The sequence below is a fragment of the Moschus berezovskii genome, chromosome 22 (genome assembly GCF_049115385.1).
Source record: "Moschus berezovskii isolate FMDL1 chromosome 22, NW_MosBer_1.0, whole genome shotgun sequence".
NCBI classification, from domain to species: Eukaryota; Metazoa; Chordata; class Mammalia; order Artiodactyla; family Moschidae; genus Moschus; species Moschus berezovskii.
Window position 1 is genome coordinate 64,659,891 of NC_142481.1, and position 24,860 is coordinate 64,684,750.

A 24,860-nucleotide genomic window follows, 5' to 3' on the forward strand; every position below is an offset into this window, starting at 1 on the left:
CGACTCAGAAATTTCACTAACATCAGTCGCCATTGGAGAGGAGAACACACTTTATGGACTCAATTCGAGATGAGGCCCTATTCACATTTCACAGTGCGAGAGTCAACCGGAAGTTCCCCTTCCGACACAAAAGGGGACCTGACTTCCCAGAAGCAACCCGAGCGAGTTCCTGAGGTGCCCGTCCGAACTCCAAAAGGACTCCCAGCTTCCCGCAGCAATTCGAGAAACACCACAAAATTATCCCCTCAATGCGAGATGAGGTAATTTTGCGCTGCATAATCTCAAGAGACATCCCACATTCACGCTTGAAAGGCAAAAGGGTACTTGACACACTTTATGCCACTCAGAAAGTTCCCTAACATCCGTCCCCTTTGGAGAGGAGAACACACTTTATGGACTCAAATCGAGAAGAGGCCCTATTCCCATTAAAGTGCTCGAGAGAAATCCGGAAGGTCCCCTTCCACCACAAAAGGGGACCTGACTTCCCTGAAGAAACTCAAGTGAGTTCCTGAGGTGCACGTCCCAACTCGAGATGTACCCCCAGCTTCCAACCGCAGTTTGAGAAACACCACAAAATTATCCACTCAATGAGAGATGAGGTAATTTTGCACGCAGAATCTCTAGAGAAATCCGACATTCCCGCTTGAAAGGCAAAAGGGACCTTACACACTTTATGCCATTCAGAAAGTTCCCTAACATCCGACCGCATTGGAGAGGAGAACACATTTTATGGAATCAAAACAAGATAGGCCCTATTCCCATTAAAGTGCTCGAGAGTAATCCGGAAGTTCCCCTTCCAACACTAAAGGGGACCTGACTTCCCTGAAGTAACTCGAGTGAGATCCTGAGGTCCTCATCGCAACTCGAGAAGTACATGCAGCTTCCTGCTGCAATTCGAGAAACACCACAAAATTATCCCCTCAATGCGACATGAAGAAATTTTGCGCTGCAGAATCTGAAGAGAAATCCCACATTCCCGCTTGAAAGGCAAAAGGGTACATGACTCACTTTAGGGGACTCAGAATGGTCCCTAACATCCGTCCTCAGTGGAGAGGAGAACACACTTTATGGACTCAAATTTAGAAGAGGCAAATTTCCATTTAACGGCTTGAGAGCAATTCGGAAGTTCGCCTTCCAGCACAAAAGGGGACCTATTTTCCCTGATGTAACTCGAGTGAGTTCCTGAGGTCCCATTTCAAATCGAGAAGTACCCCCTGCTTCCCGTCGGAACTCGAGAAACACCACAAAATTATCCCCTCAATGCGACATGAAGAAACTGTGCTGCAGAATCTCAAGAAAAATCCCACATTCCCGCTTGAAAGGCAAAAGGGTACTTGATTCCCTTCACGCGACTCAGAATGATCCCTAACATCCGTCCTCAGTGGAGAGGAGAACACACTTTATGGACTCAAATCGAGAAGAGACAATATTCACATTTAACGCCTCGTGAGCAACCCGGAAGTTCCCCTTCCAGCACAAAACGGGACTTGACATCCCTGAAGCAACCTGAGGGAATTCTTGAGGTCCCAGTCGCAACTCGAGAAGTACCCCCTCCTTCCCGCTGCAACTCGTGAAACACCACAAAATTATCCCCTCGATGAGAGATGAGGAAATTTTGTCCTGCAGAATCTCAAGAGAAATCCCACATTCCCGGTTGAAAGGCAAAAGGGTACTTGACAAACTTTATGGTAATAAGAAAGTTCCCTAACATCCATCCCCATTGGAGAGGTGAACACACTTTATGGACTCAACTCGAGAAGAGGCCCTATTTCCATTAAAGGGCTCAAGAGTAATCCGGAAGTTCCCCTTCCACCACAAAAGGGGACCTGAATTCCCTTAGTAACTCGAGTGACTTCTTGAGGTCCCCATCGCAAATTGAGAGGTAATCCCAGCTTCCTGCCACAATTCGAGAAACACCACAAAATTATCCCCTCATGCGACAAGAGGAAATTTTGCGCTGCAGAATCTCAAGAGAAATCCCCCAATCCCGCTTGAAAGGCAAAAGGGAACTTGACTCCCTTTAGGCGACTCAGAATGGTCCCTAACATCCGTCCTCAGTTGAGAGGAGAACACACTTAATGGACTCAAATCGAGAAGAGGCAATATTCCGATTTAACGGCTCGAGAGTAATCCGGAAGTTCCCATTCCATAACAAAAGGGGACTTGACATCCCTGAAGCAAATCGAGCGAACTCCAGAGGTTCCCATCGCAACTCGAGAAGTACCCCCTGCTTCCTGCCGCAACTCGAGGAACACCACAATATTATCCCCTCAATATGAGATGAGGTAAATTTGCGCTGCATAATCTCAAGATAAATCCCACATTCCCGCTTGAAAGGCAAAAGGGTTCTTGACACACTTTATGCCACTCAGAAAGTTCCCTAACATCCGTCCTCACTGGAAAGGACAGCACAATTTATGGACTCAAATCGAGAAGAGGCAATATTCCCATTTAACGGCTCAAGAGTAAACAGGATGTTCCCCTTCCAACAAAACCGGGACTTGACTTCCCGGGAACAACACGAGCGAGTTCCAGAGGTCCCCGTTGCAACTTGAGAAGTACCCCAGCTTCCTGCCGCAACCAGAGATACACCACAAAATTTTCCACTCAATGCGACATGAGGAACTTTTGCGTTGCAAAATCTCAAGAAAAATCCCACATTCCCGGTTGAAAGGCAAAAGCGTACTTGACACACAATATGCCATTCAGAAAGTTCCCCAACATCCGTCCCCATTGGAGAGAACACACTTTATGGACTCAACTCGAGAAGAGGCCATAATCCCATTAGAGGGATCGAGAGTAATCCGGAAGTTCCCTTCCAGAACAAAAGGGGACCTGACTTTCCTGAAGTAACTTGAATGAGTTCTGAGGTCCCTGTCGCAACTGGAGAAGTACTCCCAGTTTTCCTTCGCAATTCGAGAAACACCACAAAATTATCCCCTAAATATGAGATGAGGAAATTTTGCGCTGCAGAATCTCAAGAGAAATCCCACATTCCCCTTGAAAGGCAAAAGCGTACTTGACTCCATTTAGGCGACTCAGAATGGTCCCTAACATCGGTGCCCAGTGGAGAGGAAACACAATTTATGGACTCAAAACGAGAAGAGGCTATATTCCTATTTAACGGCTCGAGAGTAATCCAGAAGTTCCCCTTCCAGCACAAAATGGGAACTGATTTCCCTGAAGTAACTCGAGTGAGTTCCTGAGGTCCCCGTCGCAACTCGAGATGTACCCCCTGCTTCCCGCCGCAATTCGAGAAACACCACAAAATTATCCACTCAATGAGAGATGAGTTAATATTGCACGTAGTATCTCAAGAGAAATCCCACATTCCCGCTTGAAAGGCAAAAGTGTACTTGACACACTTTATGCCACTCAGAAAGTTCCCTAACATCTGTCCTCATTGGAGAAGAGCACTCACTTTATTGACTCAACATGGAAGAAGCCCTATTCCCATTAAAAGAATCAACAGTAATCCGGAAATTCCTTTCCAGCACAAACGGTACCTGACTTCCCTGAGGTAACTCGAGTGAGTTCCTGAGGTGCCCGTTTCTACTCGAGAAGTACCCGCTGCTTCCCGGAGAAATCGAGAAACACCTCATCGCCTCAATGCGACATGAAGAAATTTTATGCTGTAGAATCTCAAGAGAAATCCCACATTCCCGCTTCAAAGGCAAAAGGTTACCTGACTTCCTTTAGGCGACTCAGAATGGTCCATAACATCCGTCCTCAGTGGAGAGGAGAACACACTTTATGGTCTCAAATCGAGAAGAGGCAATATTCCCATTTAACTGCTCGAGAGTAATCCGGAAGTTCCCCTTCCAGCACAAAAGGGGACTTGACTTCCCTGAAGCAACCCCAGCGAATTCCTGAGGTTCCCTTCCCATCTCTAGAAGTACCCACGACTTCCCGCCTCAAGTCGAGAAACAACACAATATTATACCCTGAATGCGAGAGGAGGTAATTTTGTGTGGCAGAATCTCAAGATAAATCCGACATCCCACTTGAAAGGCAAAAGGGTAGTTGACACACTTTATGCCACTCAGAACATTCCCTAACATCCGAACTCAGTGGAGAGAAGAACATACTTATTGGACTCAACTCGAGAAGAGGCCCTATTCCCATTAAACGGCTCGAGAGTAATCCGGAAGTTCCCCTTCCAGCACAAAAGGGGACCTGACTTCCCTGAATTAACTCGAGTGAATTCCTTAGGTCCCCGTCGCAACTCGAGAAGTATCTCCAGCTTCCTGCCACAAATCAAGAAACACCACAAAATTATCCCCTAAATATGAGATGAGGAAATTTTGTGCTGCAGAATCTCAAGAGAAATCCCACATTCACCTTGAAAGGCAAAAGTGTACTTCACTCCATTTAGGAGACTCAGAATGGTCCCTAACATCGGTGCCCAGTGGAGAGGAAACACAATTTATGGACTCAAAACGAGAAGAGGCTATATTACTATTTAATGGCTCGAGAGTAATCCGGAAGTTCCCCTTCCAGCACAAAATGGGAACTGATTTCCCTGAAGTAACTCGAGTGAGTTCCTGAAGTCCCCGTCGCAACTCGAGATGTACCCCCTGCTTCCCGCCGCAATTCGAGAAACACCACAATATTTTCCACTCAATGAGAGATGAGGTAATTTTGCTCACAGTATCTCACCCGAAAACCCACATTCCCGCTTGAAAGGCAAAAGTGTACTTGACACACTGTATGCCCACTCAGAAAATTCCGTAACATCCGTCCTCATTGGAGAAGAGCACTCACTTTGTTGACTCAACACGGAAGAGGCCCTATTCCCGTTAAAGGAATCCAGAGTAATCCAGAACTTCCTTTCCAGCACAATACGGTACCTGACTTCCCGGAGGGAACTCGAGTAAGTTCCTGAGGTGCCCGTTTCAACTGGAGAAGTACCCCCTGCTTCCCGCAGAAATCGAGAAACACCACAAAATTATCCCCTCAATGCGACATGAAGAAATTTTGCGCTGTAGAATCTCAAGAGAAATCCCACATTCCCGCTTGAAAGGCAAAAGTTTACCTGACTCCATTTAGGCCACTCAGAATGGTCCCTAACATCCGTCCTCAGTGGAGAGGAAAACACAATTTATGGACTCAAATCGAGAAGAGGCAATATTCCCATTTAAATGCTCGAGAGTAATCCGGAAGTTCCCCTTCCAGCACAAAAGGGGACCTGACTTCCCTGAAGCAATCCGAGCAAGTTCCTGAGGTGCCCGTCGCAACTGAAGAAGTACCCCCAGCTTCCCGCCGCAAGTTGAGAAACACCACAAAATTATCCACTCAATGCGAGATGAGGAAATTTTGCGCTGCAAAATCTGAAGAAAAATACCACATTCACTCTTGAAAGGGAAAAGGGTACTTGGCACCCTTTATGCGACTCAGAAGTTTCACTAACATCAGTCCCCATTGGAAAGGAGAACACACTTTATGGACTCAATATGAGATGAGGGCCTATTCCCATTGAACGGCTCGAGAGTAAACTGGAATTAACCCTTGTAACACAAAAGGGGACCTAACATCCCTGAAGAAACCCGAGCGAGTCCCTGAGGTCCACATCGCAACTCGAGAAGTACCCCCAGCTTCCGGCCGCCACTCGAGAAACACCACAAAATTATCTCCTCAATGAGAGATGAGGAAATTTTACGCTGCAAATTCTGAAGAATAATACCACATTCCCTCTTGAACGGCAAAAGTGTACTTTACACCACTTATGCGACTCAGAATGTTCCCTCACACTGCCGTCCCCATTGGAGAGGAGAACACAGTTTATGGACTCAATTCGAGATGAGCCCTATTCCCATTTAACGGCTCGATTGCAAACCGGAAGTTCCCCTTCCAACACAAAAGGGGACCTGACTTCCCTGAAGCAATCCGAGCGAGTTCCTGTGGTCCCAATTGCAACTCGAGAAGTACCCCCAGTTTCCCGCCGCGACTCGAGAAACACCACAAAATTATTACCTCAATGCGAGATGAGGAAATTTGGCACTGCAGATCTCAAGAGAAATACAACATTGGCTCTTGAAAGGCAAAAGAGTACTTGACTCCCTTTATGAGACTCAGAAATTTCACTAACATTAATCTGCACTGGAGAGGAGAACACACTTTATGGACTCAATAAGAGATGAGGCCCTATTACCATTTAATGGCCCGAGAGTAAACCGGAAGTTCCACTCCGAACAAAAATAGGGACCTGACTTCCCTGAAGCAACACGAGCGAGTTCCTGAGGTCTCTGTCGCAACTCAAGTAGTACCCCAATTTCCTGCCGCAACTCAAGAAACACAACAAAATTATCCCCTCAATGCAAGATGAGGAATTTTGCTCTGCAGAATCTCAAGATAAATCCCACATTCCCTCTTGAAAGGCAAAAGATTACTTGACACCCTTTTTGCGACTCAGAAAGTTCCCTCACACAAACAGTCCCATCGGAGAAGAGAACACACTTTATGGACTCAATTCGACATAATCCTCTATTCCCGTTTAACGGCTCGAGAGAAAACCGGAAGTTCCACTTTTAACACCAAAGGAGAACTGACTTCCCTGAAGCAACCGAATTGAGTTCCTGAGGTCCCGTCCCAAATCCAGAAGTACCCCCAGCTTCCTGATGCAACTCGAGAAACATCACAATATTATCCCCTCAATACGAGATGAGGAAATTTTACGCTGCAGAATCTCAAGAGAAATACCACATTCTCTCTTGAAAGGCAAAAGCGTACTTGACAACCTTTATGCGACTCAGAAGGTTCCCTCTCACACCCGCGCCCATTGGACAGCACAACACATTTTAAGGACTCAATTCGAGACGAGGCCCTTTCCCATTTAACGGCTCAAGAGTAAACCAGGCGTTAACCGTCCAACACAAAAGGGGACCTGACTTCCCTGAAGCAACCCAAGCAAGTTCCTGAGGTCCCCGTCGCAATTCGAGAAGTACCACCATGTTCTCGCCGCAATACGAGAAACAGCACAAAATTTTTCCCTCAATACGAAATGAGGAAATTTTTCACAGCAGAATCTCAAGAGAAAAACCACATTTGCTCCTTAAAGACAAAAGTATACTTGACACCCTTTATGAGACTCAGAAACTTCACTAACATCAGTCCTTATTGGAGAGGAGAACAGAGTTTATGGACTCAATTCGAGATGAGGCCATATTCCCAAATAAAGGCTCGAGAGTAAACCGGAAGTTCCCCTTCCAACAAAAAAGGGTACCTGCCTTCCAGGAAGAAACGCGAGAGAGTCCCTGAGGTCCCAGTTGCAACTCGAGAAGTACCACCAGCTTCCCGCCACAACTTGAGAAACAGCACAAAATTATCCCCTCAATGCGAGATGAGGAAATTTTGTGCTGCAGAATCTCAAGAGAAATACCACATTCCCTCGTGAAAGGCAAAAGGGTACATGACACCCTTTCTGCGATTCAAAAAGTTCCCTCACATAGTCGTCCCCATTGGAGAGGAGAACACACTTTATGGACTCAATTCGAGATGAGACCCTATTCCCATTTAACGGCTCGAGAATAAACAGGAAGTTCCCCTTCCAACACAAAACGGGACCTCACTCCCCAGAAGCAACCTGAGAGAGTTACTGAGGTCCCCGTCGCAAATCAAGAAGTACCCCCAGCTTCCGGCCGCAACACGAGAAACACCACAAAATTATCCCCTCAATGCGAGATGAGGAAATTTTGCGTTGAAGAATAACAAGTGAAATACCACATTCCCTCTTAAATGGCAAAAGGGTACTTGACACCCTTTATGCGACTCAGAAAGTTCCCTCAAAGAGCCGTTCCCATTGGACAGGAGAACACACTTCATGGACTCAGTTCGAGATGAGGTCCTATTACCATTTAATGGCTCGTGAGTAACCCGGAAATTCCCCATCCAAAACAAAAGGGGACATGTCTTCCCTAAAGCAACACAAGCGCGTTCCTGAGGTCCCCGATGCAAAAGGAGAAGTAACCCCAGCTTCCCGCCGAAACTCGAGAAACACCAAAAAATTATCCCCTCAATGCGAGATGAGGAAATTTTGCGTTGCAGAATCTCAAGAGAAACACCACGTTCCCTCTTGAAAGGCAAAAGTGTACTTGACACCCTTTATGCGACTCAGAAAGTTCCTTCACAAGCCGTCCCCATTGGGCAGGAGAAAACACTTTATGGAATCAATTCGAAATGAGGCCCTATTCCCATTTAACGGCTCGAGTGTAAACCGGAAGTTCACCTTCCAGCACAAAAGGGGACCTGACTTCCATGAAGCAACCCGACCGAGTTCCTGAAGTCCCGGTCGCAACTCGAGAAGTACCCCAGCTTTCTGCCGCAACTCGAGAAACACCACAAAATTATCCCCTCAATGCGAGAAGAGGAAATTTTTCTCTGCAGTATCTCAAGAGAAATACCACATTAACTCTTGAAAGGCAAAAGTGTACTTGAGAACCTTTATGCGACTCAGAAAGTTCCCTCACACAGGCATCCCCATTGGACAGGAGAATACACTTTAGGGACTCATTCGAGATGAGGCCCTCTTCCAATTTAACAGCTCGAGAGTAAACCGGAAGTTCCCCTTCCAACACAAAAGTGGACCTGACTTCCCTGAATCAACCCGAGCGAGTTCCTGAGGTCCCCGTCAGAACTCGAGAATTACCCCCAGATTCCCACCGCAACTCGAGAAACACAAAAAAATTATCCCCTCAATGCAAGATGAGGAAATTTTGCGCTGCAGAACCTCAAGAGAAATACCACATTCCCTCTTGAAAGGCAAAAGGGTACATGACACCCTTTATGCGACTGACAAATTTCACTAACATCAGACACATTGGAGATGAGAACACACTTTATGAACTCAATTCGAGATGAGGCCCTATTCCCATTTAAAAGCTCGAGAGTAAACCGGAAGTTCCCCTTCGAACACAAACGGGGACCTACTCCCATGAAGCAACCAGAGAGAGTTACTGAGGTTCGGATCGCAACTCGAGAATTACCCCAAGGTTCCCGTCGTAGCTCGAGATACACCGCAAAATTATCCTCTCAATGCGAGATGAGGAAATTTTGCCTTGCAGAATCTCAAGAGAAATACCACATTCACTCTTGAAAGGCAAAAGGGTACTTGACACCCTTTATGCGACTCAGAAAGTCCCCTGACACAGCCATCCCCATTGGAGAGGAGAACATACTTTATGGACTCAATTCGAGATGAGGCCCTATTTCCATAAATGGATCGAGGGTAAACCGGAAGTTCCTCTTCCAAAAAAAGGGGACATGACTTCCCTGAAGCAACCTGAGCGAGTTTCTGAGGACCTCATCGCAACTCGAGAAGACAACCCAGCTTCCCACCGCAACTTGAGAAACACCACAAAATTATCCCTTCAATGCCAGATGAGGAAATTTTGTGCTGCAGTATCTCAAGAGAAATACCACATTCCCTCTTGAAAAGAAAAAGGATACTTGACACCATTTATGCGACACAGAATGTTCACTCACACAGCCCTCCCCATTGGACAGGATAACACACTTTATGGAATCAGTTCGAGATGAGCCCCTATTCCCATTTAACGGCTGGAGAGGAAACCGGAAGTTCCCCTTCCAACATAAAAGGGGACCTGACTTCCCTGAAGCAATTCGAGCCACTTCCTGAGGTCCCCATCGCAACCCGAGAAGGACACCCAACTTCCCGCAGTAACTCGAGATACACCACGAAATTATCACATCAATGCGAGTTGAGGAAATTTTGAGCTGCAGAATCTCAAGAGAAATACCACATTCCCTCTTGAAAGGCAAAAGGGTACTTGACACCCTTTATGAGACTCAGAAATTTCACTGACATCAGTCTCCATTGGAGAGGAGAACACACTTTATTGACTCACTTCGAGATCAGGCCTTATTCCTAAATAACGGCTCAAGAGTAACCCGGAAGTTCCCTTTCCAACACAAAAGAGGACTTGATATCCTTGAAGCAACCCGAGCGAATTCCTGAGGTCCCCGTCGCAAATTGAGTAGTAACCCTGCTTCCCGCTGCAATTCGAGAAACACCACAAAATTATCCCCTCATTGCGAGATGAGGTAATTTTGCACTGCAGAATCTCAAGAGAAATCCCACATTCCCGCTTGAAAGGCTAAAGGGTACTTGACACACTTTATGCCACTCAGAAAGTTCCCTAACATCCGTGCACATTGGACAGGAGAACACACTTTATGGACTCAACTCGAGAAGAGGACCTATTTCCATTAAAGGGCTGGAGAGTAATCTGGAAATTCCCTTCCAACAAGAAAGGGGACCTGACTTCCCTGAAGAAACTTGAGTGAGTTACTGAGGTCACCGTAGCATCTCGAGAAGTACCCTCTGCTTCCCGCCACAACTCGAGAAACACCTCAAAATTATCCCCTCAGTGCGAGATGAGGTAATTTTGCGCTGCAGAATATCAAGAGAAATACCACATTCCCTCTTGAAAGGCAAAAGCGTACTCGACACTCAGGCATGGGGTAATTCCTCATGGCCGCGCATTTTAGCATGGTCGGTTGCACCAGGGCCGTCGTCTCTTGCGACTGCTCAGGCAGGGCCAGCATCTGTCTAGACTGAGCGGGCAGGGCCGGCGATCCTCGCATCTGCTCGGGTGGGGCTGACGATTCACACGTCTGCGCAGGTGGGGCCGGTTTCTCTCCCTTCTGCGTGGGTGGGGCTGGTGACTCTCGCGTCTGCGCAGGCGAGGCCGGTGTCTCTTGCGTCTGTGAGGGAGGGGCCGGAGTCTCTCTGGTCTGCGCGTGCGGGGCCGGATTCTCTCGCGACTGCCCGGGGGAGGCTTGGGTCTCTCGCGTCTGCACAGGCAGGGAAGGCTTCTCTTGCATCTGCGCAGGAGCGGATGGCATCTCTCGCGTCTGCGCCGCCGGGTGAGACTCAGAAAATTCCCTCACACAGTTGTCCCCATTGGAGAGGAGAACACACTTTATGGACTTAACTCGAGAAGAGGCCCTATTCCCATTTAACGGCTCGAGAGTAATCCTGAAATTCCCCTTCCAACACAAAAGGGGACCTGACTTCCCTGAAGCAACCAGAGTGAATTCCTGAGGTCCTCTTCACTACTCGAGAAGTTCCACCAGCTTCCCGCCGCAACTCGAGAAACACCACAAAATTATCCTCTCAGTGCGAGATCAGGAATTATGCGCTGCACATTTCAAGAGAAATTCCACGATCCGGCTGGAAAGGCAAAACTGTATTGACACCCTTTATGCGAATCAGAATGTTCCCTCACACAGGTGTCCCATTGGAGAGCAGACCACAATTTATGGACTCAATTTGGGAAGAGGCACTATTCCCATTTAACGGCTCGAGAGTAATCCCAAAACTCCCCTTCCAGCACTAAAGGGTACCTAACTTCCCTAAAGCAACACGAGCGAGTCCCTGAGGTCCCAGTCACAAATAGAGAGGTACTCCCAGCTTCCCGCTTCAACAGGCGAAACACCACAAAATTATCCACTCAATGTGAGATGAGGAAATTTGAAGCTGCAGAATCTCAAGAGAAATACCACATTTCCTCTAGAAAGACAAAAGGTTGCTTGAAACCCTTTTTGACACTCAGAAAGTTCTCCCACACAGACGTCCCCATTGGACATGAGAGCACATTTTATGGACTCAATTGGAGATGAGGCCTTATTCCAATTTAACGGCTCGAGAGTAAACCGGAAGTTCCCCTTCCAACACAAAAGGGGACCTGACTTCCCTGAAGCAACCAGTGCACGTTCCTGAGGTCCCCTTCGCAACTCGAGAAGTACACCCAGCTTCTCGCCGCAACTCAAGAAACACAACGAAATTATCACTATAATGCGAGTTGAGGAAAATTTGCGCTGCAGAATCTCAAGAGAAATACCACATTCCCTCTTGAAAGGCAAAAGAGTACTTGACACTCTTTATGCGACTTAGTAAGTTCCCTTTCACAGCCGTCCCCATTGGAGAGGAGAACACACTTTATGGACTCAATTCGAGATGAGGCCCTATTCCCATTCAACGGCTCGAGAGTAAACCGGAAGTAACCCTTCCGACACCAAAGGACACCTGACTTCCCTGAAGCAACCAGTGCACGTTCCTGAGGTCCCCTTCGCAACTCGAGAAGTACACTCAGCTTCTCGCCGCAACTCGAGAAACACCACAAAATTATCCCCTCAATGCGAGATGAGGAAATTTTGCGCTGCAGAATCTCAAGAGAAATACCACATTCCCTCTTGAAAGGAAAAACGGTACTTGAATCCCTTTATTCTACTCAGAAAGTTCCCTCATACATCCGTCCACATTGGAGAGGAGAACACAATTTATGGACCCATTTCGCGATGAGCCCCTATTCCCATTTAACGGCTCGACAGTAAACTGGAAGTTCCCCTTCCAACACAAAAGGGGAACTGACTTACCTGAAGAAACCCGTGTGAGGTACTGAGGTCCCCGTCGCAACTTGAGTTGTACCCCAGGCTTCCTGCCGCAACCCCAGATACACCACAAAATTATCCCCTTAATGCGAGATGAGGAAATTTTACGCTGCAGAATCTCAGGAGAAATACTACATTCCCTCTTGAAAGGCAAAAGGAACTTGACCCCATTTGTGCGACTCAGAAACTTCCCTCACACAGTCGTCCCCATTGGAGAGGAGAACACACTTTATGGACTCAAATCGAGAGGAGGCCCTATCCCCATTAAAGCACTAGAGAGTAATCCGGAAGTTCCCCTTCCAGAACAAAGGGGACCTGACTTCCCTGAAGTAACTCGAGTGAGTTCCTGAGGTCCCCGTCACAACTCGAGGAGTACCCTCAGCTTCCTGCCGCAATTTGAGAAACACCACGAAATTATCCCCTCAATGCAAATGAGGAAATTTTACGCTACACAATCTCATGAGAAATCCCACAGTCCCGCTTGAAAGACAAAAGGGTACTTGACTCCCTTTAGACGACTCAGAATGTTCCCTAAAATCCGTCCTCAGTGGAGAGGAGAACACAGTTTATGGTCTCAAATCGACAAGAGGCAATATTCCCATTTAACGGCTCGAGAGTAATCGGAAGTTTCCCTTCCAACACAATACGGTACTTGACTTCTCTGAAGCAACCCAAGCAAGCTCCTAAGATCCCCTTCGCCACTCGAGTAGTATCCCAGCTTCCCGCCGCAAACTCCAGAAACACCACAAAATTTTCCCCTCAATGCGAGATGAGGAAATTTTGCGCTGCATAATCTCAAGAGAAATCCAACATTCCTGCTTGAAATGCAAAGGGCTACTTGATTCTCTTTAGGCGACTCAAATTGGTCCCTAACTTCCGTCCTCAGTAGAGATAAGAACACAGTTATTGGACTCAAATTGAGACGAGGCAATATTCTCATTTAATGGCTCGAGAGTAATCCGGATGTTCCCCTTCCAACCCAAAAGGGGACTTGACTTCCCTGAAGCAACACGAGTTCCTGAGGTCCCCTTCACCACTCGAGAAGTACCCGCTTCTTCCCGCGGCAACTCGAGAAACACCACAAAATTATCCCCTCCATGTGAGATGAAGTAATTTTTGCTGCAGAATCTCAAGTGAAATCCCACATTCCCGCTTGAAAAACAAAACGGTACTTGACACACTTTATGCCAGTCAGAAAGTTCCCTAACATCTGTTCCCATTGGAGAGGAGAACCCATTTTATGGACTCAACTCCTGAAGAGGCCCTGTTCCCATTAAAGGCTCGAGAGTAATCCGGAAGTTCCCCTTCTAGCAAAAAAGGGGACCTGACTTCCCTGGAGTAACTCAAGTGAGTTCCTGACATTCCCGTCACAAAGGGAAAAGTACCCGCAGTTTCCTGCCGCAATTCGAGAAATACCACAAAATTGTCCCCTCAATGCGAGATGAGAAAAATTTGTGCTGCAGAATCTCGAGAGAAATCCCACATTCCCGCTTGAAAGGCAAAAAGGTACTTGACTCCCTTTAGGTGACACAGAAGGGTCCCTATCATCCGTCCCCATTGGAGAGGAGAACACACTTTATGGACTCAAATCGAGAGGAGGCCCTATCCCCATTAAAGCACTAGAGAGTAATCCGGAAGTTCCCCGTCCAGAACAAAGGGGACCTGACTTCCCTGAAGTAACTCGAGTGAGTTCCTGAGGTCCCTGTCGCAACTCGAGGAGTACCCTCAGCTTCCTGCCGCAATTTGAGAAACACCAGGAAATTATCCCCTCAATGCAAATGAGGAAATTTTACGCTACACAATCTCATGAGAAATCCCAGTCCTGCTTGAAAGACAAAAGGGTACTTGACTTCCTTTAGGCGACTCAGAATGTTCCCTAAAATCCGTCCTCAGTGGAGAGGAGATCACACTTTATGGTCTCAAATCGACAAGAGGCAATATTCCCATTTAACGGTTCGAGAGTAATCCGGAAGTTTCCCTTCCAACACAATATGATACTTAACTACTCTGAAGCAACCCTAGCGAGCTCCTAAGGTCCCCGTTGCAACTCGAGTAGTATCCCAGCATCCCACCACAACTCCAGAAACACCACAAAATTTTCCCCTCAATGCGAGATGAGGAAATTTTGCGCTGCAGAATCTCAAGAGAAATCCAACATTCCCGCTTGAAAGGCAAAAGGCTACTTGATTCCCTTTAGGCGACTCAAATTGGTTCCTAACTTCTGTGCTCAGTGGAGATAAGAACACAGTTATTGGACTCAAATTCAGAAGAGGCAATATTCTCATTTAACGGCTCGAGAGTAATCCGGATGTTCCCCTTCCAACACAAAAGAGGACTTGACTTCCCTAAAGCAACACGAGCGAGTTCTTGAGGTCCCCTTCGCCACTCGAGAAGTACACCCTACTTCCCGCGGCAACTCGAGAAACACCACAAAATTATCCCCTCCATGTGAGATGAACTAATTTTCGCTGCAGAATCTCAAGTGAAATCCCACATTCCCGCTTGAAAGACAAAAGGGTACTTGACACACTTTATGCCACTCAGAAAGTTCCCTAACATTCATTCCCATTGGAGAGGAGAACCCATTTTATGGACTCAACTCCTGAAGAGGCCCTGTTCCCATTAAAGGGCTCGAAAGTAATCCGGAAATTCCCCTTCTAGCAAAAACGGGGACCTGACTTCCCTGAAGTAACTCAAGTGAGTTCCTGACGTTCCCGTCGCAAAGGGAAAAGTACCCCCAGTTCCCCGCCGCAATTCGAGATATACCACAAAATTGTCCCCTCAATGCGAGATGAGAAAATTTTGTGTTGCAGAATCTCAAGAGAAATCCCACATTTCCGCTTGAAAGGCAAAAAGGTACTTGAATCCATTTAGGCGACACAGAATGGTCCCTATCATGGGTCGCCATTGGAGAGGAGAACACACTTTATGGACTCAAATCGAGAGGAGGCCCTATCCCCATTAAAGCGCTCAAGAGTAATCCGGAAGTTCCCCTTCCAGAACAACGGGGACCTGACTTCCCTGAAGTAACTCGAGTGAGTTCCTGAGGTCCCCGTCGTAACTCGAGGAGTACCCTTAGCTCCCTGCCGCAATTCGAGAAACACCACGAAATTATCCCCTCAATGCAAATGAGGAAATTTTAAGCTACACAATCTCATGAGAAATCCCACAGTCCCGCTTGAAAGACAAAAGGGTACTTGACTCCCTTTAGGTGACTCAGAATGTTCCCTAATATCCGTCCTCAGTGGAGAGGAGAACACACTTTATGGTCTCAAATCGACAAGAGGCAATATTCCCATTTAATGGCTCAAGAGTAATCCGGAAGTTTCCCTTCCAACATAATACGGTACTTGACTTCTCTGAAGGAACTCGAGCGAGCTCCTAAGGTCCCCGTCGCAACTCGAGTAGTACCCCAGCTTCCCGCCGCAACTCGAGAAACACCACAAAATTTTCCACTCAATGTGAGATGAGGAAATTTTGCGCTGCAGAATCTCAAGAGAAATCCAACATTCCCGCTTGAAAGGCAAAAGGCTACTTGACTCCCCTTAGGCGACTCAAAATGGTCCCTAACTTCCGTCCTCAGTGGAGATAGAACACAGTTATTGGACTCAAATCGAGAAGAGGCAATATTCCCATTTAACGGCTCGAGAGTAATCCGGATGTTTACCTTCCAAAAGAAAAGGGGACATGACTTCCCTTAAACAACCCAAGGGAGTTCCTGAGATCCCCGTCGCCACTCGAGAAGAACTCCCTGCTTCCCGCCTCAACTCGAGAAACACCACAAAATTATCCCCTCAATGAGAGATGAGGATATTTTGCGCTGCAGAATCTCAAGTGAAATACCACAATCACGCTTGAAAGGCAAAAGCGTACCTGCTTCATTTAGGCGAGTCAGAATGGTCCTTAACATCCGTTTTCAGTGGAGAGGAGAACACACTTTATGGCCTCAAATCGAGAAGAGGCAATATTATCATTTATCGGCTCGAGTGTAATCTCCAAATTCCCCTTCCAACACAAAAGGGGACTTGACTTCCCTGAAGTAACCCGAGCGAGTTCCTGAGGTCCCTGTCACAATTCGAGAAGTACCCCCAGCTTCCCATCGCAATTCGAGAAACAAAACAAAATTATCCCCTCAATGCGAGATGAGGAAAATTTTGCTGCATAAACTCAAGACTCTTCCCACATTTCCTCTTGAAAGACACAAGGGTACTTGACACCCTTTATGTGACCCAGAAATTTCCCTCACACAGCCGTCCCCTTTGGAGAGAAGAACACACTTTATGGACTCAATTCGAGATGAAGCACTATTCCCATTTAACGGCTCGAGAGTAAACCGGTAGTTGCCCTTCCAACAAAAAGGGGACCTGTATTCCCTGAAGCAACCCGAACGAGTCCCTGAGGTCCCCGTCGCAACTCGAGAAGTACCCCCAGCTTCCCGCCGCAACACAAGAAACACAACAAAATTATTCCCTCAATACGAGATGAGCAAATTTTGCGCTGCAGAATCTCAAGAGAAATACTACATTCCCTTTTGATAGGCAAAAGGGTACTTAACAACCTTTATGCGACTCAGAAATTTCACCAACATCAGTCTCCTTTGGAGAGGAGAACACACATTATGGACTCAATTCGAGATGAGGTCCTATTCCCATTTGAGGGCTCGAGAGTAAACCGGAAGTTTCCATTCCAACACCAAAGGGGACCTGACTTCGCTGAAGCAACCCGAGCGAGTTCCTGAGGTCCCCATCACAACTCGAGAAGTACCCCCATCTTCCCGCCGCAACTCGAGAAACACCAAAGAATTATCCCCTCAAAGCGAGATGAGGAAATTTTCGCTGCAGAATCTCAAGAGAAATACCACATTCACTCATGAAAGGCAAAAGGGTACTTGACACCCTTTATGCGACTCAGAAAGTTCCCTCACACAGCCGTCCCCATTGGAGACGAGAACACACTTTATGGACTCAATTCGAGATGAAGCACGATTCCCATTTAACGGCTCAAGAGTAAACTGGAAGTTCCCCTTCCAACAAAAAAGGGGACCTGACTTCCCTGAAGCAACCTGAGCGAGTCCCTGAGGTCCCCGTTGCAACTCGCGAAGTACCCCCAGCTTCCCGCCTCAACTCGAGAAACACCACAAAATTATCCCCTCAATGCGAGATGAGGAAATTTTCGCTGCATAATCTCACGACTAATCCCACATTCCCTCTTGACTGACAAAAGGTTACTTGACACCCTTTATGCGACACAGTAAGTTCCTCCACAGCCGTCCTCATTGTATAGGAGAGCCCACTTTATGGACTCAATTCGAGATGAGGCCCTATTCCCATTTAACGGCTCGAGAGGAAACCAGAAGTTCCCCTCCCAACATAAAAGGGGACCTGACTTCCCTGAAGCCACTCGAGCGAGTTCCTGAGGTCCCCATCGCACCTCCAGGAGTACCCTCAGCTTCCCGCCGCAATTCGAGAAACACCACGAAATTATCCCCTAAATGCAAATGAGCAAATTTTACCCTACACAATCTCATGAGAAATCTCACATCCCGCTTGAAAGACCAAAGGGTACTTACCTCCCTTTAGGTGACTCAGAATGTTCCCTAACATCCGTCTTCAGTGGAGAGGAGAACATATTTTATGGACTCAAATCGAGATTAGGCAATATTCCCATTTAAAGGCTGGAGAGTTATCCGGAAGTTCCCCTTCCAACACAAAAGGGGACATGACTTCCCTGAAACAAGCTGAGCGAGTTCCTGAGGTCCCCGTCACAACTCTAAATGTATCCCCTGCTTCCCTCCACAACTCGAGAAAAAACCAAAATTATCCCCTCAATTCGAGATAAGGTAATTTTGTGCTGTAGAATCTCAGAAGAAATACCACATTATAGCTTGAAAGGCAAAAGGGTACTTGATTCTCTTTAGGCGACTCAGAATGGTCCCTAATATCTGTTTTCAGTGGAGACGAAAACACACTTTATGGACTCAAATCGAGAAGAGGCAATATTATCCTTTATCGGCTCGAGAGTAATCTCGAAATTCCCCTTCCAACACAAAAGGGGACTTGACTTCCCTGAAATAACCCGAGCGACTTCCCGAGGTCCCCGTCGCCACTCGAGAAGTACCCCAGCTTCCCGCCGCAATTCGAGAAGCAACACAAAATTATTCCCTCAATGCGAGATGAGGAAATTTTCGCTGCATAAACTCAAGACTCTTCCCACATTTCCTCTTGAAAGGTACAAGGGTACTTGACACCCGTTATGTGACCCAGAAATTTCCCTCACACAGCCGTCCCCTTGGAGAGGAGAACACAGTTTATGGACTCAATTCGAGATGAAGCACTATTCCCATTTAACGGCTCGAGAGTAAACCGGAAGTTCCCCTTCTAACAAAAAGGGAACCTGAATTCCCTGAAGCAACCCGAACGAGTCCCTGAGGTCCCCGTCGCAACTCGAGAAGTACCCCCAGCTTCCCGCTGCAACTCAAGAAACACAACAGAATTATTCCCTCGATGCGAGATGAGCAAATTTTGCGCTGCAGAATCTCAAGAGAAATACTACATTCCCTTTTGATAGGCAAAAGGGTACTTAACAACCTTTATGCGACTCAGAAATTTCACCAACATCAGTCTCCTTTGGAGAGGAGAACACATATTATGGACTCAATTCGAGATGAGGTCCTATTCCTATTTAAGGGCTCGAGAGTAAACCGGAAGTTCCCATTCCAACACCAAAGGGGACCTGACTTCGCTGAAGCAACCCGAGCGAGTTCCTGAGGTCCCCATCACAACTCGAGAAGTACCCCCATCTTCCCGCCGCAACTCGAGAAACACCAAAAAATTATCCACTCAATGCGAGATGGGGAAATTTTGCGATGCAGAATCTCAAGAGAAATACCACATTCCCTCATGAAAGGCAAAAGGGTACTTGACACCCTTTATGCAACTCAGAAATTTCCCTCACACAGCCGTCCCCATTGGACAGGAGAACACAATTTATGAACTCAATTTGAGATGAGGCCCTATTCCCATTTAACAGCTCGAGAGTAAACCGGAAGTTCCCCTTCTAGCAAAAAAGGGGACCTGACTTCCCTGAAGTAACTCAAGTGAGTTCCTGATGTTCCCGTCGCAAAGGAAAAGTACCCCCAGTTTCACGCCGCAATTTGAGAAATACCACAAAATTGTCCCTTCAATGTGAGATGAGAAAATTTTGTGCTACAGAATCTCAAGAGAAATCCCACATTCCCGCTTGAAGTCAAAAAGGTACTTGACTCCCTTTAGGCGACTAAAAATGGTCCCTAACTTCCGTCCTCAGTGGAAATAAGAACACAGTTATTGGACTCAAATCGAGAAGAGGCAATATTCCCATTTAACGGCTGGAGAATTATCCGGATGTTCCCCTTCCAACAAAATAGGGGACCTGACTTCCCTGAAGCAACCGTAGCGAGTTCCTGAGGTCCACGTCCCAACTCGGGATGTACCCCCAGCTCCCCGCAGAAACTCGAGAAACACCACAAAATTATCACCTCAATGCAGATGAGGTAATTTTGCGCTGCAGAATCTCAAGAGAAAACCCAAATTCCCGCTTGAAAGGCAAAAGTGTACTTGACACCCTTTATGTCACTCAGATATTTCCCTCAAACAACCGTCCCCATTGGAGAGGAGGACACACTTTATGGACTCAACTCGAGAAGAGGCCCTATTCCCACTTAAGGGCACGAGAGTGATCCGGAAGTTCCCAGTCCAACACAAAAGGGGACCTGACCTCCCTGAAGCAACCCGAGGGATTTACTGAGATCCCCTTCGCAACTCGAGAAGTACACCCCGCTTCCCGCTGCAACTCGAGAAACACCACAAAATTATCCCCTCAATGCGAGATGAGGAAATTTTGAGCTGCAGAATCTCAAGAGTAATCCCACATTCCCTCTTGAAAGGCAAAAGGGAACTTGACACCCTTTATGCGACTCAGAAAGTTCCCTCACACAGCTGTCCCCATTGCAGAGGAGAACACACTTTATGGACTCAATTCGAGATGAGGCCCTATTCCCAATTAACGGCTCAAGAATAAACCGGAAGTTCCCCTTCCAACACAAAAGATGACCTTCCTTCCCTGAAGAAACCCGAGCAAGGACCTGAGGTCCCGGTCGTAACTCGAGAAGTACCCCCAGCTTCTCGCCGTAAATCAGGAAACTACACAAACTATCCCCTTAGTGCGAGATGAGGAAATATTACCCTGCAGAATCTCAAGAGAAATACCACATTCCCCTTGAAAAGCAAAAGGGTACTTCAGACCCTTTATGCGACTCAGAAAATTGACTAACATCAGTCCCCATTGGAGAGGAGAACACACATTAAGGACTCAATTCGAAATGAGGCCCTATTCGCATTTTACGGCTCGAGAGTAAACTGGATGGTCCCCTTCCAACAAAAAAGGGGACATGATTTCCCTGAAGCAACCGGAGCGCATTTCTCAGGTCCCAGTCGCACCTGGAGAAGTATCCCCATCTTCCCGCCGCAACTCGAAAAACACAAAAAAATTATCCTCTCAATGGGAGATGAGGAAATTTTGCGGTGCAGAACCTCAAGAGAAATCCCACATTACCGCTTCAAAGTGAAAAGGGTACTTGACATACTTTAGGCGACTCAGAATGGTATCTAACATCCGTCCTCAGTGGAGAAGAGAACACCCTTTATGGACTCAACTTGAAAAGATGCCCTATTCCCATTAACGGTCTCGAGAGTAATCCGGGAGTTCCCCTTCCAACACAAAAGGGGACTTGACTTCATTGAAGTAACCGAGAGAGCTCCTGAGGTCCCCGTCACAACTCGAGAAGTACCGCCTAATTCCCACCGCAACTCGAGAAACACCACAAAATTATCCCCTCAATGCGAGATGAGGTAATTTTGCGCTGCAGAATCTCAAGAGAAATCCCACATTCCCTCTTGAAAGGCAAAAGGGTACTTGACACCCATTATGCGACTCAGAAAGTTCCTCACACAGCCGTCCCCATTGGAGAGGTGAACACACTTTATGGACTCAATACGAGATGAGTTCATATTCCCATTTAACGGCTCGAGAGTAATCCGGAAGTTCCCCTTCAACACAAATGGGGACCTGACTTCCCTGAAGCTATCCGAGCGAGTTCCTGAGGTCCCGGTCGCAACTCGAGAAGTATCCCCTGCTTCCCACCGCAACTCGAGAAACACCAGAGAATTATGCCCTCAATGCGAGATGAGGAAATTTTATGCTGCAGAATCTCAAGAGAAATACCACATTCCCTCTGGAAAGGCAAAAGAGTACCTGACACCTTTTATGCGACTCAGAAATTTCCATCACACAGCCGTCCCCATTGGACAGGAGAAAACACTTTATGGACTCAATTTGAGTTGAGGACCTATTCCCATTTAACGGCTCGAGAGTAAACCGGAAGTTCCCCTTCCAAAACAAAAGGGGACCTGCCTTCCCTGAAGCAACCTGAGCGAGTTCCTGAGGTCCCTGTCGCAACTCCCGAAGTACCCCTAGCTTCCTGCCGCAACTCGTGAAACAACACAAAATTATCTCCTCAGTGTGAGATGAGGAAAATTTGAGCTGCATAATCTCAAGAGTAATCCAACATTCCCTCTTGATAGGCAAAAGGGTACTTGACACCGTTTATGCGATTCTGAATGATCCCTTAAACAGTCCTGCCATTGAACAGGAGAACACAATTAATGCACTCAATAAGAGATGAAGCCCTATTACCATTTAACTGTTCGGGAGTAAACCGGAAGTTCCCCTTCCAACATATAAGGGGACCTGAATTCACTAAAGCAACCCAAGCGAGTTCCTGAGGTCCCCGTCGCAACTCAAAAACTATCTCCAGCTTTCCACCGCAACTCGAGAAACACCACAAAATTATCACCTAAATGCGAAATGAGGAAATTTTCGATGCATAATCTCAAGAGTAATCCCACATTCCGTCTTGAAAGGCAAAAAGGTACTTGACACCCTTTATGCGACTCAGAAAGTTTCCTCACACAGCTGTACCCATTGGAGAGTAGAATACAGGTTATGGACTCAATTCGAGATGAGGCCTTATTGCCATTTAACCGCTTGACAGTAACAGGAAGTTCCCCTCCCAACACAAAAGGGGACCTAACTACCCTGAAGCGACCCGAGCGAGTTCCTGAGGTGCCCAACGTAACTCGAGAAGTACCCCCAGCTTACCGCCGCAACTCGAGAAATACCGCTAAACTATCCCTCAATGCGACATGAGGAAATTTTCACTGCATAATCTCAAGAGTAATACAACATTCCCTCTTGAAAGGCAAAAGGGTTCTTGACCCCCTTTTTGCGACTCAGTTAGTTCCCTCAAACAGCCTTCCCAATTGGACAGGTGAACACACTTTATGGACTCAATTCGAGATGAAGCCCTATTCCCATTTAATGGCTAGAGAGTAAACCAGAAGATCCCCTTCCAACAAAAAAGGGGATCTGACTTCCCTGAAGCATCCAGAGCGAGTTCCTGAGGTCCTCGTCGCAACTCGAGAAGTACGTGCAGCTTCCCGCCGCAACTCGAGAAACACCACAAGATTATCCTCTCAAAGCGAGATGAGGAAATTCTGTGCTGCAGAATCTCAAGAGAATTACCACAATAACTCTTGTAAGACCATAGGGAACTTGACACCCTTTATGCCACTCAGAAATTTCACTAACATGAGTCCACATTGGAGAGGAGAACACACTATATGCACTCAATTCGAGATGAGGCCCTATTCCCATTTAACGGCTCCAGAGTAAACCGGAAGTTACCCATCCAACACAAAAGGTGAACTCACTTCCCTGAAGCAATCCGAGAGAGTTCCTGAGGTCCCCATCGCAACTTAAGAAGTACCCCCAGCTTCCCGCCGCAACTCGAGAAACACCACAAAATTATCCCTTCGATGCATAATGAGGAAATTTTGCGCAGCAGAATCTCAAGAGAAATACCACATACCTTCTTGAAAAGCAAAAGGGTACTTCACAGCCTTTATGCGACTCAGAAAGTTCCCTCACACAGCCGCCCCCATTGGAGAGGAGATCACACTTTATGGACTCAATTCGAGATGAGGCCTTATTCCCATTTAACTGCTCGAGAGGAAACCGGAATTTCCCCTTCCAACATCAAAGGGGACATGACTTCCATGAAGCAACCCGAGCGAGTTCCTGAGGTTCCAGTCGCGACTCGAGAAGTACACCGAGCTTCCCCCCACAACTCGCGAAACACCACAAAATTATCCCCTCAATGCGAGATAATGAAATTTTACACTGCAGAATCACAAGAGAAGTACCACATTCCCTCTTGAAAGGCTAAAGGGTACTTGACACAATTTATGCTACTCAGAAAGTTCCCTCACACAGCCGTCCCGATTGGAGAGGAAAACACACTTTATGGTCTCTATTCGAGATGAGGCCTTATTTCCATTTAATTGCTCCAGAGGAAACTGGAAGTTCCCCTTCCAACAGCAAAGGGGAGCGGACTTCCCTGAAACAACCCGAGCGAGTTCCTGAGGTCTCCGTCGCAAATCGAAAAGTACACATACGTTTGCGCTGCAACTCGAGAAACACCACAAAATTATCCCCTCAATGAGAGATGAGGAAATTTTGCCCTGCAGAATCTCAAGAGAAATCCCACATTCCCACTTGAAAGGCAAAAGGTTACTTGACACACTTTATGCCACTCTGAAAGTTCCCTAACATCCGTCCCCATTGGAGAGGAAAACAAAATTTAAGGACTCAACTCGAGAAGAGACCCTATTCTTATTAAAGGGCTCGAGAGTAATCCGGATGTTCCCCTTCCAGCACAAAAGGGGACCTGACTTCCCTGAAGTAACTCGAGTGAGTTTCTGAGGTCCCCGTCGAAACTCGAGAAGTACCCCCAGCTTCCCGCCACAAATCGAGAAACACCAAAAAATTATCCCCTCAAAATGAGAAGAGGAAATTTTGCAATGCAGAATCTCGAGAGAAATCCCACATTCCCGCTTGAAAGGCAAACGGGTACTTGCCACCCTTCAGGCGACTCAGAATGGTCCCTATCATCCATCCTCAGTGGAGAGGAGAACACATTTTATGGACTCAAATCGAGAAGAGGCAATATTCCCATTTAACAGCTCGAGAGTAATCCTGAAGTTCCCCTTCCAACACAAAAGGGGACTTGACTTCCCTGAAGCAACCCGAACGAGTTCCTGAGGTCCCCATCGCAACTCGAGAAATACCCTCTACTTCCAGCGGCAACTCGAGAAACACTACAAAATTATCCCCTCAATGTGAGATGAGGAAATTTTGCGCTGCAGTATCTCAAGAGAAAATCCACATTCCCGCTTGAAAGGCAAAAGTGTACTTGACACCCTTTATGCGACTCAGAAAGTTCCCTCAAACTGCCGTCCCCATTGGAGAGGAGAACACATTTTAAGGACTCAACTCGAGAAGAGGCCCTATTC